The sequence below is a fragment of the Ambystoma mexicanum genome, chromosome 11, assembly GCF_040938575.1.
Source record: "Ambystoma mexicanum isolate Mex_15411 chromosome 11, UKY_AmexF1_1, whole genome shotgun sequence".
Classification (NCBI taxonomy): domain Eukaryota; kingdom Metazoa; phylum Chordata; class Amphibia; order Caudata; family Ambystomatidae; genus Ambystoma; species Ambystoma mexicanum.
In genome coordinates, this window is record NC_090934.1 from 723,517,298 (window position 1) to 723,531,175 (window position 13,878).

Below are 13,878 nucleotides of genomic sequence, written 5' to 3' on the forward strand. Positions count from 1 at the left end.
ATTTGGCTGTGAAACATTAGTTAGTAGTTCAATCTCTTCAATGAAGTCATTTGCTTGTGGGAGCTGTGAGGAGCTCATGGTATTATCCATAAAAATGTATTGAAACAAAAGGATGTGTAAAATACCTCTGTCCCTACTCTAAGAGGTATTTTCCTACCTAAAACAAAATTTAAGGGTCTGTCCGATGTCCAAACCAAAATGTCTTGTGTACAAAGTACTATTCTAGCGCTCACGTTCTAAAAATCAACTCTAAGGTGAAAAGGGAAATGTCTTTGGCCTTGAGCAATATGCAAATATTCAAAATGGAAATGTCACTCCACCATAATTTCCAGAAGGATAAAGTTCACAGTTGCAGAGGATGGTTCCCTTCCCCTGGATTTCTCTTCACTCTGTTTAGTACTTATCGGTTCGATGACTTTCTTTTGATCAATAACACAACAGGTATGCAAAACAACATAGCTGTTAGTCTGAATCATGGTGGCTATCTGGTGTACTTGCCTGCCAGGTTTCTTCTCCTCTTTTTAATATATTTCAACGCAGTCTTTGGCTATTCCTGATGTATCCTTATCAGGACTTCCTCACGTGATGTACTTTACACACTGTTCAACTTGACTTTGCCTGGTATGATTTTTTGCCAGGGCTTTCTTATATAAACACGCTTACAACTTAAATCTGCCTGGTATATTTTCCTGCCTGAACTTTCTCATAGATACACTGCACACACTTACAAACTTGACAGTCTCTTATATTTATTCTGTTCTGTCTCTTTAAGAAATATTCACCTTTTCATATGCTTCATTTACTTTAATTTGCCTTTGGTAAGGTTGCCGAAATGCCCTGGTGTTCCCACTTCCCTTTGGTGGACTCACTGGCTCTCTGTAGCATGTGTTGGTTCTCCTGCGGCAAGCCTGCAGTAGCTCTTTGGTGTCCCACTCCCTCTCTCCGGGTGCGCCGCCTCTGCTCTGTGGCTTCTGTGCCCCTTGTGGCTTCCGCTCGCCTGCTCTGGGTTTCTCTGCTCGAGCGGCGTAGCCTGCCTTTCGATACCTGCACGTGCTCAGAAGCTTTTCTTCCTCTTCTGGCATCCTTGCAGCGTAACATCTCCTGCAGTCTGCTCTTCTTGGCCACTTCTGTACACCAGCACATCGATTGATCGGTCGACACCGAGAGGAAAAGACTTCCTCAGCCAGCGTCTCTCTCCTGTCAACTGGTTCACTGGTTTAAATGTCCCGGCATCAAGTTCGATCTTGCAACAACTATTGCGCAGCTGGTGTTCCTGGCCTCCATTGATTTTCATCACTCGACTCAGCTTCCTTGTAACTGTACTTTTGTATTCAGGGAAAGAAAAGTCTGTTCCTGATGACTTTCATGCAGGGTATGGAGAAATATTCTCAGTAGCCTTGAAAGGCGGATGAGGGGTGTTATTAAAATAGGCCATTAAGGCATGGGGAATGGAGGGGGTATCCTCAAAAGAAAAAGGGAGATACTATGTCTCATCCAATGATATGTCACTCCCCTGAGGATGGCCTCCCCCCATGTGATCCTCCCTCATACAGCCGCCCCCAGGGTCAGGATCGGGTAGTGGCTGCCGTCTCCTGGCCGCATGCTGAGAGGTCATCGCTGGGGAAGGAGTGATGACACCATTGGATTCATCACAGAGCACTGTTTCTCGAAGAACTACTGCAGTAGATCTCAGTACTTTCAGAAACTCCAAAACCCTAGCTTTCCTTTAACCATTCGTGTCTCTTACTAAAATCAGTTGCAGCTCTTAAAAAGCTCCAAAACTCTTAAAATTGGGTAAATCTGATGACCTGTATTTAGGGGAATGGCCGAATGACTTGAAGGGCTGTCTTAAGTTTGTCCCCTCCTTCCCCCTTTAAACATCAGGCTATTCAATATACTTCATTCTAATACATGGTGTTTAGTTTAGAAAAAAGAGCATTGCCAGTCTTTTTTTCACGTTGTGCCAGAGTCAGCCACATGCCCCATGCTACCAAGTGCCTCTGACTGTCGGCTCCTTTGTCTGTGCTGGCTTTGCCGCAAGGGTGCCGGAAATAAAGCCTTGTGGAGGGAAGGGACGTGGCTACCAACAGTATGGGCATGACGACAGTGCTCTATTTCCATTTGATGCCTCTAACTGCTGTTACAGGCTTTCTCTTAATGAGAGGAGGGGATGTGAGCCAACTTGTAACTTTCCTCTTCAATACTTTCCAACTGCCTTGGGCCTCAGAAGATAGAATTGGTATTTAGCAAATATTATCAAGTATGGTTAGAGCCTTAAACCTTACAACTTGCACCCCCTCCCCAAACTGGGAAAGTGCAAGCTGCAGTGTAGCTTAATTTTCTCTTGTTCAGAGAGCATGGATGTTAACCACTATTAGCATCTAGCTTCTTGGCCAGTATGTCACTGCCCCAGAGGGAAAACGCCAAGGATGCAAAGGACCTCAGTAGCACCATAAGTATTGTGCCATAACAGTTAGCACTTACCTTTTTTTATGACTCAGTTCCCCTGTGCTTTGTCCGAACCCGGGACGAGACAGAGACCGGTCCATCACCAGAGTCCACCTCAGTTCTGCAGTTCACTGTTCGTCCATGTTCATCTGCGTTGTACTCCGACCCCCCTTGGAGTGTGATGCACAAAGTGTTTGTGCTAAAGGCAAGCACCCTCCCTCCACTGGTTTCAACTATCAATCTGCACTGGCTCTGAGAACCCAACGTCTATTCACGATCAGCCAGCATATCGATGAGCCTTATGTGAGAAGACAAGGATGTCCATGCTGAGCTCTTTCTTGCAGTCAGGTGTAAGTGTAACAGAAATCAGGTTTTTCAGCTAGGGCGGCTTTTTTTAAAGTTCTTCATGCAATTTAGTTTAGTTACAGTTTATTACCTATGATTTTACGTGTCTAGAGGTTTTTAAACACCTACAAGTGTATATCTCCTGAAGTGTAAACCCTACATCTCAGCTACAATAACTTTATAGACTTTGGCTAGACCTAAGGGTCAATAATCCTGTTCCCTAACTAGGGTGGTCGCTTAGAAACCTGCCACAGGGCTGGTTTTGAAAACCATCTTATCAATGGGGTAATTATAAAAAGTGATGGCCAGTTCTATTTGGACCTGCAGCTTTCCCAGGACGCAACCATTCTCAGATAAACGAATAACCAGTGTTTTACCTTAGGACCTCCTTAACCCACAGATTCCTTTTCCTCTCAGAATGATGAGGCTATACCAAAAAAGGCTTTTGGGCTCTGGCTGGATACACAAGTTTAACAAGGGGGGTCCTGGGTCCTTGCTCACTATTCTTAGAGAGGCACAGCTCCTCCCTACTGATGAGGTCCAACCAGACCGAAACACGTGTCTGGGGATGCTGTTGGTACTCTTGTTCAGAGGAGAATTGCCTAGCATTTCGGTGCTGGACTGCCCCAGGGCAGGACAAAGACTGATATGTTTGGGATATTTCTTCTCTGTGAAAGATAGTGAGCTAAAGACTCTGGGTAAGTCTCTCGCAACCAGGACTAATGTCTGGCAGAGGGACTCCCAGGACCCCCCTTGTTAATTTGCATATTTGAGTAACTTTGGGTCCCACCCTAAGTTACTAGGGGAATCCAGACGTGGACCCCTTGCTCACTATTCTTAGAGAGGCACAGCTCCTCCCTACTGATGAGGTCCAACCAGACCAAAACACGTGTCTGGGGATGCTGTTGGTACTCTTGTTCAGAGGAGAATTGCCTAGCATTTCGGTGCTGGACTGCCCCAGGGCAGGACAAAGACTGATATGTTTGGGATATTTCTTCTCTGTGAAAGATAGTGAGCTAAAGACTCTGGGTAAGTCTCTCGCAACCAGGACTAATGTCTGGCAGAGGGACTCCCAGGACCTCCCTTGTTAATTTGGATACACAAGTGCCTGATAAAGAAACCCTGTGAGTCCTGTTTGGTGGAAATTGTACATGATGGCAGCTGTCCTCATCCAGTGTTATTTTAGGTGCATTGGGCATTCTCTTTGAAGAAAGAGGGAGAAAATGAATGATAAAAACAGTGCCTTTCTCCACCCTCCCAGGATCCTGAACACCTTTCAGCATGTGCACAGACCATTGTGAAGAAAAGAAACAGCAACGTTTTTGCCCTCTGTTCTCCTCATCTGTCACTTTTTCCCTCTAGAATTCAATCAGTTAATCAATCAATGTATTTGTATTGTGCTCTATCACTCAAGGCATCATGCCGCTCAAACAAATTATAGTCAGGATAGATGTAAACGAAACCCAGGTGTCAAAGGGGGTAAGTATCTCTGAGCTTTATCTAAAGAGAAACGTTTTAAGGTGCTTTTTGAAGGATAAGAAATCCTCAATTATTCTCAAATTTTCAGGCAGCGAATTCCAAAGCCTGGGGCCCGCCACTGAAAAAGCCCAGCCACCTAAACGTTATTTCCTGTACTTTGGTATCTGAAGGAGTGCTGCATTAGAGGATCCCAAAGAAGGCACCAGGCTATATCGAGCTAGTTTCTCCTGGATGGCTAAGCATCCATTTCCACCTAGTGCACGGTGCAAATTGCAAAGCGCCTTAAACTGTATCCGAGCTTCTACAGGGAGCCAATTGAGAGATTGACTAGCCTTTGTTACTCCTACTCTGGCTGGCACGTGGGCAACCAAACACACTGCTGCATTTTGTAGCACCTGCAGGCGCTGCATAAGAAAGGCAGGCTGTGCCAGGTAAACAGCATTACAATAATCCAGACTTTAACACAAGCTGAAATGCATCTGAAATAAACGGGAGGACCTTCTTGAGCTGTTTGAGCTTAACAAAGCCTGCACCAAACACTGAGTTAACCTGCGCCTCCAAAGTCAGAAAAAAGGGCCTGTGCCTTTTTCCCGGCCGACAGCATAGGGATGCAACTTTCAACGTTTCCATAATGTAGATCGCTTCCCTTACCCATGATTCCCTTCCTAATCTCCTCAATTTTACTGATAAAAAAGGTACAGAGCTCATCACACAAAGATTGAGAGGTGGCTATCTGTGTATTACTATCCGTTTTAGTCAATTTGTTAATAATCTCTTATAGTTTTTTGGGGATGTTCACTGCTGCTTAGATTGAATCCACAAAATGAATAGACTTGGCTGTTTTTAAAGCCTTATGGTGCATCATGCGCTGTTTATACCTTTGACAAAGATGAACTTCATATCCTTTCCTCCATTACCGTTATGCCTCCCGTACCTCCAGGCGTAATGCCCGGAGTGCCGGAGTATACCAGGGGGCACAGTGAGAAGGCTGCTTCTTCATCAGTTGTAAAGGGGCCAATTCATCTGCTACTGACTCCAGACCTTTGACCAACCTAACTATGTCTGTGGATAGGGGGCCTAACTTGTCCTTTTCATCAGCCTGCTGCTGGATAACTTTATTAAAGACCGTAGAGGGTTCCACTCTGGGCCAATTTCGTCCCAACCACAAACTATTATGATGAGGAGGCTGTTCCACAGCTCCTCCAGTTTTCATTATAAATGGCACAACCAGATGATCTGACCAAGTAGGCGGAAGACTGGGAAACAACTCTACCAAGGACTCTTCTCTTCCAGGGTGGTTGGGCTATTCAGAGCACTTGGGGGAGACTTCACCAATGGGAAGAGTAACTTTCTACAGACTCTCCTGATCTATCCGTCCTTAATCTCCAGGAATGGACTAGGCTGAGACCATGTACTGAATTATGTCCAGATGCCCACCCTGGGCTTGTTCCCACGTTAACACTTATTGGCTAAAACCTATATAGTAATGGCTTCCTCTCCCTGTTGTGGTGGTATGATATGGGAGGGGGTCCATATTTACAATAGGGAAGCTTTCCCAGTGGCCACTTTGCCTGTCCTGGGTCAAGGAGTGAATACTGGTGCCCCTAGGATTACCTGGACTGGGCCCCACAAATAAGTGTGACAAAGTTCCCTGTCTGGAATGTCGTCTGGTAGCCATGAGCCAGGCGACTCAGAGCCAGGTGCTTAGCCAGGTGCTTAGCCAGTAATAGAAAAATAAATTTCCCATAATACACCTCACGAACAGAAAAAACCCCAGGACTAGCTCTGGGAAGTGTAATTAGGTGCCGGGAGAGGTAAAAACCTGCCAAACTACACAGCCAGGTCCCTTAAGCCATGGAAAGCATCAGGAAACCTGTCACAGGGCCCAAACACGAAATTGTTAAGGCAAATCATCCTCAGATGGACTACATCTCTCACAACCAGAAAAAATTGAATGGATCAAGGCAAATGTATGCCTTCAAGGACAGGGAGAGCATAGGAAAATCCTTCGTCATGAAGACCCTGGGGGAACATAGATCCCCCCTTAACACACCTTCCCAACATGAGCACACAAGGATTTCCTACACACAAACAGCCTGTTCAGCTTCTTGGTGGTTTAACCCCGCCCATCCAGCATCATTCTATCAGGAAATGAGAGAGCTCAGACAATCCCAACTATCACACCTTTCAGGTTCACAGCAGAGCTGCAAACCATCAGCCCTAGTTCCAATGAGGGGGAGGGTGCATGTTACTACATAATCCAGACAGCCCAGTTCAGGGTGGTGACTGGCAGGACTAGGCAGCTCCTGTTTGGAGAAGGCTAGAGTGGGGGGTGCTTCAGAGACTTTAGAGGCTGGAAACTAGCGAGTTCTGTAGAGGAGAGCTGGAGAAGTGGCAGCAGTGGAGAGGAGGAGGTGATCTCTACAGAAGTCAAGAAAGTGGTTGAGAGTTAAAAGAGAGAGAGAGAGAGAGAGAGCGAGAGAGAGAGAGAGAAAGGAGGGAAGGAGGGACATAAAAAAATGGGAGTGGAGTGGAAGTTGGTAGTAGCGGTTGAGGTGAGGAAGGGCAGAAGTAAAACCAGTAGTGGAGTGAAAGTTGTTAGTGTAAGCAGAGGAAAGGAACACATCTCTCGGCAGCAAGGATCAAGTTCACGATGCTCTGCACCGTCCACAAGGCTTTCTGGGGGTGGGGCCTGCACTACACCCAACTCTCTCCACTTCTCCAGGTAGAGAGTGGGGGGTAGATCGCTCTCCTCTGCGGGTGCCTCCCTCTGGAATGGCCTCCTGGCCCCTCTGCAACTTGAGCTAGACCACCTGAAGTTCCAGAAGCAGCTCATGACCCTCCTTTTCTCCTCTGCCTTCTCTCTCTCCCTTCCTTGCTAACTTACCTGTCTGCTGCTCTGACTGGTTTGCTTGGTATCCTCAGTGTCTCACTGGATACCAGGCTCATTCATGACCAGTCTTCCTTGCACCGGCCCTGGCCTACCACACACTTAGGGGCTGTTACTGTAACCCCTACAGCCCCCTTGCTTTCTGCAGTTACTCAGAGCCACGCGGCCCTGGCTGCACTTACTCAGGTCCTAGCTGCCCTGATCGCACTTCCCCCTACCCTCTCCTTTGCACCGTCCCCTCTCCCTTCCGATAGTAACAGAGGAAAAGGAGGGAGCATACAAAAAGGTAGTGGAGTAGAGACAGTGGCATGGAAAATGCAGTAGTGGAGTTGCAGGAAGAGCAGGGAGCAGATGAAAGGATGGAGGAAATAAAACCTACAGTAGAGTTGAAGGAAGGAGTAGCATTAGAAGGCTGGAGGGAGGAAGGTTGACCTGGAGTGGAGTGGAAAGTGGCAACAACAGGCAATGGTGGTAGTAAGGGGACATTAACGCATCTGCATGAGGCAAGAGTGAGGACACTGAGGACCAGATGTCTACAGAGGAAAAGAGTGAAGAAAATGGGTCAGGGGTTGACGAGTATTGAAAGAGAAAAAAGAAAGCCATAGGGAGAAGATGAGTTTTTTTATTAAGATACTGAAAAGAGAAGCGAGGGGCCAGATGCAGGCTAGTCAACTAGGGGTTGGAGGATCCAAAGGGCCAGTTTAGGCCATAGGCATGTCTAATAGTGTGGGTGGGGGACTGCCTTCGGGGGTCTGGATGTCTAGTCCCAGTTTAGAGAGGAGGTGAGAACAGAATCAGGAAGGAAGATTAGTAGGGATTTATGTCTCTCGCACAACTGATCCCAAAGCAGTCTCTTAAAGAGATGCACAAGGGTCCTGCAGAGTATCGAGGACTGCTTCAGTGGGGTATGTGACCCTTGAAAGTCACTCCTAGGCTCAGAAGAAAAGTTTGCTTCATACTGGAACGAGGAGTGCAGTAACTCCCTTCAGACTTTAGAACAGTGACTGCTGAGACTCAAAGGCATAACCACTAACCCTGAGATTGGAAAAGCCGTTGTAAGAGGCATTTGTATTTGTATTTGTATTTGTATTTTGTTTATTTATATTGCGCAGCCTGCCCAAGGGCATCAGGGCGCATGTTTGGAAAGGTGGTTACAAGAAAGTGTTACAGAAGGCAGTTACAGATTACAGATTATATATACAAAGTACATCATATATACATACAATTTACAAGGGGGTGTCGGTCAGATACAGAAAGAACAAGGTAATTGAGAAGGCGCAGCAGGCAGCAAGAGTTACATAAGGGTGTCAGGAACATCGTCTTGCTCATAGAGCCATTGTTTAGTTCTGTTTTTGAAGGATCGGAGGGATGGGACATTCCTAAAATCATTTTGTAAGGAGTTCCAAAGCTTCGCCGCCAGGACTGGGAAGCTCGAGCCTCTAGCGGTTTGCAGCTTGTAGCTGGGAATGATGAGTGTGTGCGCTTGTGCAGATCTTATAGGTATGGATGCTGTGTGTCGCGTGAAGCGCGCTGACAGGTAGGCCGGAGCCGCATTGTTCTGTGCTTTGTGGCTTAACACAAGTGTTTTAAGGGCGATTCGCCGTGAGATGGGAAGCCAGTGTATGTTGCGTCTGACGGATGAGATATGGGCGCGCCTGGGTATGTTGAGAGCGGGCCTGATGGCATTATTCTGGGTTACCTGGAGTTTGTCAATGTTTCTTTGGCTCGTTCCGATGGTAGAGGGCATTGCAGTAATCAATTTTTGATAAGATGAGGGTTCTGGCGAGGATCAGGCAGTTGTCCGTTGTTAAGAAGGGACGGCAAGCTGTGATTAATTTGCATGTATATGCAGATGCTGAGACTACTGAATTGGTTTGTCTGTTGAGAGAGAGGGTGGAGTCTATGTAGATTCCGAGAGTTTTAGTGACATTGGTGACCTTGATGATGTTGCCATCAATGATGAAGGCCTCATATTTCTTGTCAAGTTTAGAGAGTTTTGCCTGAGAACCTAGGATGAGTAACTCGGTTTTCTCATCATTGAGGCAGAGCCTGTGGTGGGCCCTCCACGCCTGAATGACGGCGTAGACTGCATTGAGTGCTTTGACGTCCGTTACATAATCACCTGTGATAGGGATGAGTATCTGGGTGTCATCCGCATAATTTGTGTAGGTGACACCCAGATGGTCAAGAATATCAAAGAGTGGTTTAGTAAACAAGTTATATAGTGCAGGAGATACACACGAACCTTGTGGGAGTCCACATGGGACGTGAGATGGGTCAGCGGCGGCAATCGGTGAAAAGACCCTCATGGATCTGTTTGCAAAGAATGAACTGATCCAGGAGGTAGCTACGTCCGAAAAGTGGGCTGCAATTTTGAGGTGCTGGCACAGGATTTGGTGGTCAACCAGATCGAAAGCCGCGGAAAGATCCAGTAAAAGTAGGAGCGCTTGTTTGCCCTTGTCTTTCAGATCCTCGATTTGAATTTTTAGATCTATCAGGGCTGTCTCTGTGCCATGTCTCGGCCAGAAGCCAGATTGCCTGAGTCCTAATAAGTTGTTAGTGTCGAGATAATCTTGAATTTGGAGATATGCAGCACGGTCCAAAATTTTAAGGAGGTAAGGCACCGTGGTGATAGGCCTATAGTTGGTAGGGTTGCTAGGGTCTAAGTTAGGTTTCATGATTAGGGGGATTACCCAAGCATCCTTGCGGTTGTTTGGTACTATGCCAGATTTAAAGGAGGAGTTGATAAAGGAGGTGATGAAAGGAGCAAGGTCAGTCGCTGCTTCCTTTACAACTGTTGCTGGGCAGGCGTCACCTTGACAATTGGATGGTTTTAACTTCAGGATGATATTTTCCACTTCCTTAATGGTGAGTAGTGAGAAGCTGAAGGGTTTGAAGGAATGTCTGTGGGATGGTATGTTGTAGGATTGGGTATTACCTGCTGAGTCCAGGAGATAGTTTTTTTTGGTATTGATTTTAGCCTGTAGTGTGGTAATTTTGTTTAGTAGTGCTTTTTGTATGTTGGCACACCAATCGTCAGGGGTACATGAGTCAAGGGGGGGCGACAGGAGACTGTAGTTCCTTGAGGATTTTAAAGAGTTCCTTAGTATTAGATTTTTGGCTGCAATTATGGCTTCCTTGTACGATAGGGTGATGGATAAGAGGTTGATTTTATTTACTGGCGTAGGTGAGCTTCTGCAGAGAGACTCCGTTTTTCGTTTATCTTTGTGGGGTAAACCAAGAATTAAGGTGGTTGCGCTGTTTTTCTTTGCGCCATTTGATCGGGGCAATGGAGTCAAGGGCTTTTAGCATAGCTCGATTGTAGGTGTCCATAAGGACGGTGGGGTCATCACAGATTGAGGAAACCGAGTTTAGTAACGGGAGGATGAGTGGGAGTAGTTTCTCAATCATGATTTCCTTCTTGTTGCGAGTAAAGGTAGGTGGCGCGGTACAGGGTTTGTCTATGGGTGGGCACGAGTTAATGGAGAATATTTTATGATGGTCGGACCATGTGCATGGTGACACTGAGATTATGTTTAATGCACAGTTCATGTCAGAAACCCAATCCAATGTACGTCCCTTAATGTGGGTAGGTTCATTTACGTGTTGGGTGAGACCAAAGTCAGATAGGACACTGGCTAGATCACAGGCTTTGGTATCGTTGGTGTCTAGGTAACCTAAGTTAAGGTCCCCAAGTATAATGATTTGGGATTTAGGCTTAGTGCTCGATGCTAGGATGGATGAAATATCCTCTATGAATGTAGAGGTGGGGCCAGGTGGCCTGTAGATGAGGTGCACTGAAGTGGTATGATTAGGTGAGGTTGGGATTTTAATTGAGAGTAGTTCGGCGGAAGGCAACTGTTGGGTGTTGACAGCTCTCAGATTAAGAGAACTCTTGAATATGAATGCTAATCCACCCCCCTTCGTTTGGTGGGTGTCCCTGTCTCACCTAATGATGGAGTAGCTGTCGGGGATGGCGAGGGTCAAGGTAGGACCTGACGCTGCATGCAACCAGGTTTCTGTGATAGCCAGAAAGTCAAGGTTTTCAGTCACAATGAAGTCTGCGATGTCTAGCGCGTGAGCAGGGACAGAGCGGGCGTTAATGAGCGCATCTTTGAGTTTAGCTTGGTGGTTGAGGATGTTGGCTGGGGGGGCCTCAATCATTGGTGAAGCAGCTAGGGTACAGGTAGTGTTCTTAATACCGTTGGCCGAATTGTCCTTGCTGTCTGTGTTCAGGTGGTAGGACCAATGGTGACATCTGTTTGCTAATCTTAGGTTACGGGCTGAGGTGACACATGGTTTGCTCCGTGGACTTGGAGAAAGACAACTAGTTGGGCATGGCGAAGAGGTTTTATCTGCGGTGGGTTTGGGCCTACCTGTGTCTGGCTGGAGCGGAGGGTAGCCGTAAGCGATGATGCTGTTCCGTGTTGAAGTGTGTGTGCTTATGGGGTAATGGAGGCGAGAGCTAAGCCTAGCATTCCTGAAGCACGTATGGCATGGTTGGTTAGGGATAGGTTTTGTGGTGAGGTGTTGTAGCCATAGGGCTGGCTCGTTTAGATATGGGTTGGGCGCTATCGTGTTGCAAGAAGGAGGTGAGCACGGTAGACTAGTATAAGTTGTGGTGGCCATAGTGAGATTGAGTTGCGGTATGGTTGAGGCCAAGACAATATGCAGGAAGTATAGGGCGAGATGTAGCGAAGGCAGGTGGACAGGTTTAGGGATGATGAGGTCTGGTAAAGGGCAATGTAGGTAGGTAGTCAAGGTACAATGCATAGTTGATAGTAGTGTAGTACAGTGTGCTACGGAGACCTGGTGGATGGAGGGTACCACAATCGATGTCAGGCAGCTTAGCGTAGTAGGGTGAGAGAGTCTATCCAGGAGGTGGGTCTGTATTGTGCATATAATGATGCGGGGCAACTAGTGTCCGGTGGTTATTAAGAGTGGTGACAGAAGTGCAGGTCGATGCAGATACTGCTGATTAGTAATGACAGTTAATAGTCCAGCGACATGCGTGACACAGAGACAAACAGTGCCTAGCAAGTGCATACAGATGTTGAAATGACCAGTGAGGACTATACAAACATGGCAAAATAGCAGCAGATGTCTCGCAGTACATACTGGTGCTGAGTTTACTAGCAAGGAATATTCAGACTTGGCATGGTGCCAACTGGAACAAGGACATCATGTTTTGTTATTCATTTTGAGAAGATCTTGTTTATATTTTGGTTGCCCCCCCCCTCCCACCTGTATACAGTCCATAATAAATGTCTTAAGCTTTTAGCATCTGGTCTTGGTGTACCTCTTGGTTTCATATGTCCACTCTGTGACATAAAGCATATCCTTGTTCCCTGGTCTTGACCAGGGAGGTGCTTATAAATGTTCCCCCAGCATTGTCCACGAGTGGGGGAGCTAATGGTACATATTAATAAAACCTATTGTTGTGAAGAGCTGTCAATGATTGTCATGGGAGGAGCCAAATCCCAAGTCACTCCCAAGGGAAACTGTTTTCCAAGTTTCCAAGTGGGTGGCTGTCCAAGACGCATGGAGTGGGCCAGATACTGTGTGTAGTTTCTATTTAGTATGCTGCTGCCTGCCTTAAAATAGATGGCAGAGAAGCAAAGACCGAGAAACAACGGTGAACTATAGAGGCCAAGAAGAAAGTGCATAACAACATTGTTTTGAAAATAGCTGATATGAGTTTGTGCATGGTCAAACCTAGCATGTGATGGGGGAAGGCCCACCGAGAACCGTGGGAGCTTGAACGCGGCAAAAACTCATGAGTTGAATGGAAATAGAGGAAGACACACTTGCAATCTGAAGACTAAACAAGAGTCTTATCACCAGTAAGGAGAGACTGGTGAAGAAATTACGAGAAATGCACGTTTTGGGAAATCTATCCTCATAACAGAACCCAGCTATGATGAATTGGAAGAGGCAAAGTGAACTCAGAAAGGTGGGCAGCAAGCTGTAACTGTCATGAGGTGGGAGCAAAGTGCTTCCACGTTCAGAGAAATCACCAGACACAGGCCAAGCCTCTGCGAAAAGTGCTTGTTTATCCTGAAAGAACCATGAGATGGGAGATTGTACTGAGAGAGAGCGTGTGTAACCAGAGAAAGCCAAGAGGCAGAAGAATCCTGTGAGAAAACGCGTGTGCATCCTGACAAAGACAAGAAAAAGGGAAACCTTTAGGACAAGCCTCTGGGAGACTAATGCACCTAGGGAGCCATATAGTGGTGCCTGAGAATGCTCTGAGAGGTGTGCGAGTCAAACATGACAAAGGTTTCTGATTAGCCTTAAGAGACTGGTAAACCTGAAAATAAATGCTGAGGTTTTCAGTAAGTCTCTGATTGACTAACAATCCGGGGTAAGGGTACATAGGTTTATACTAAATCTTTAAGAAACTGAACCATCACAACAATAAATCAAAATAAGCATGTGTTCTATACATCCTTGTATCATGTTTTTATGGACATTTGCCACACTGTACTGTCCCCCAAAATGGTCTCAGCCTGCCTGCTTGCCTGCAATCAGCAGGGAGAAAAGATATGGCATTTTATGAAACGTACCAGGTGGGGGCCAAACTTTTGGATTTGCCAATGCTTGTTAAAAATTGTAGTTGCAAATTAAGAACCGGTCAGAATGTTGAATAACTCCAGTTTCAATTCTGAGAAGAAGCCTAGAAACATTGACTGCCATTTTGACAACTACCACAGTGC

General features: G+C 46.3%; 1 protein-coding gene across 12 annotated transcripts in view; it reads left to right on the top strand.

The window, feature by feature from the left end:
* The window catches only part of PPFIBP2 (PPFIA binding protein 2), a 1,806,653-nt gene that overhangs the window by 1,489,422 nt on the left and 303,353 nt on the right, over positions 1-13,878 (top strand). The window lies entirely within an intron of this gene.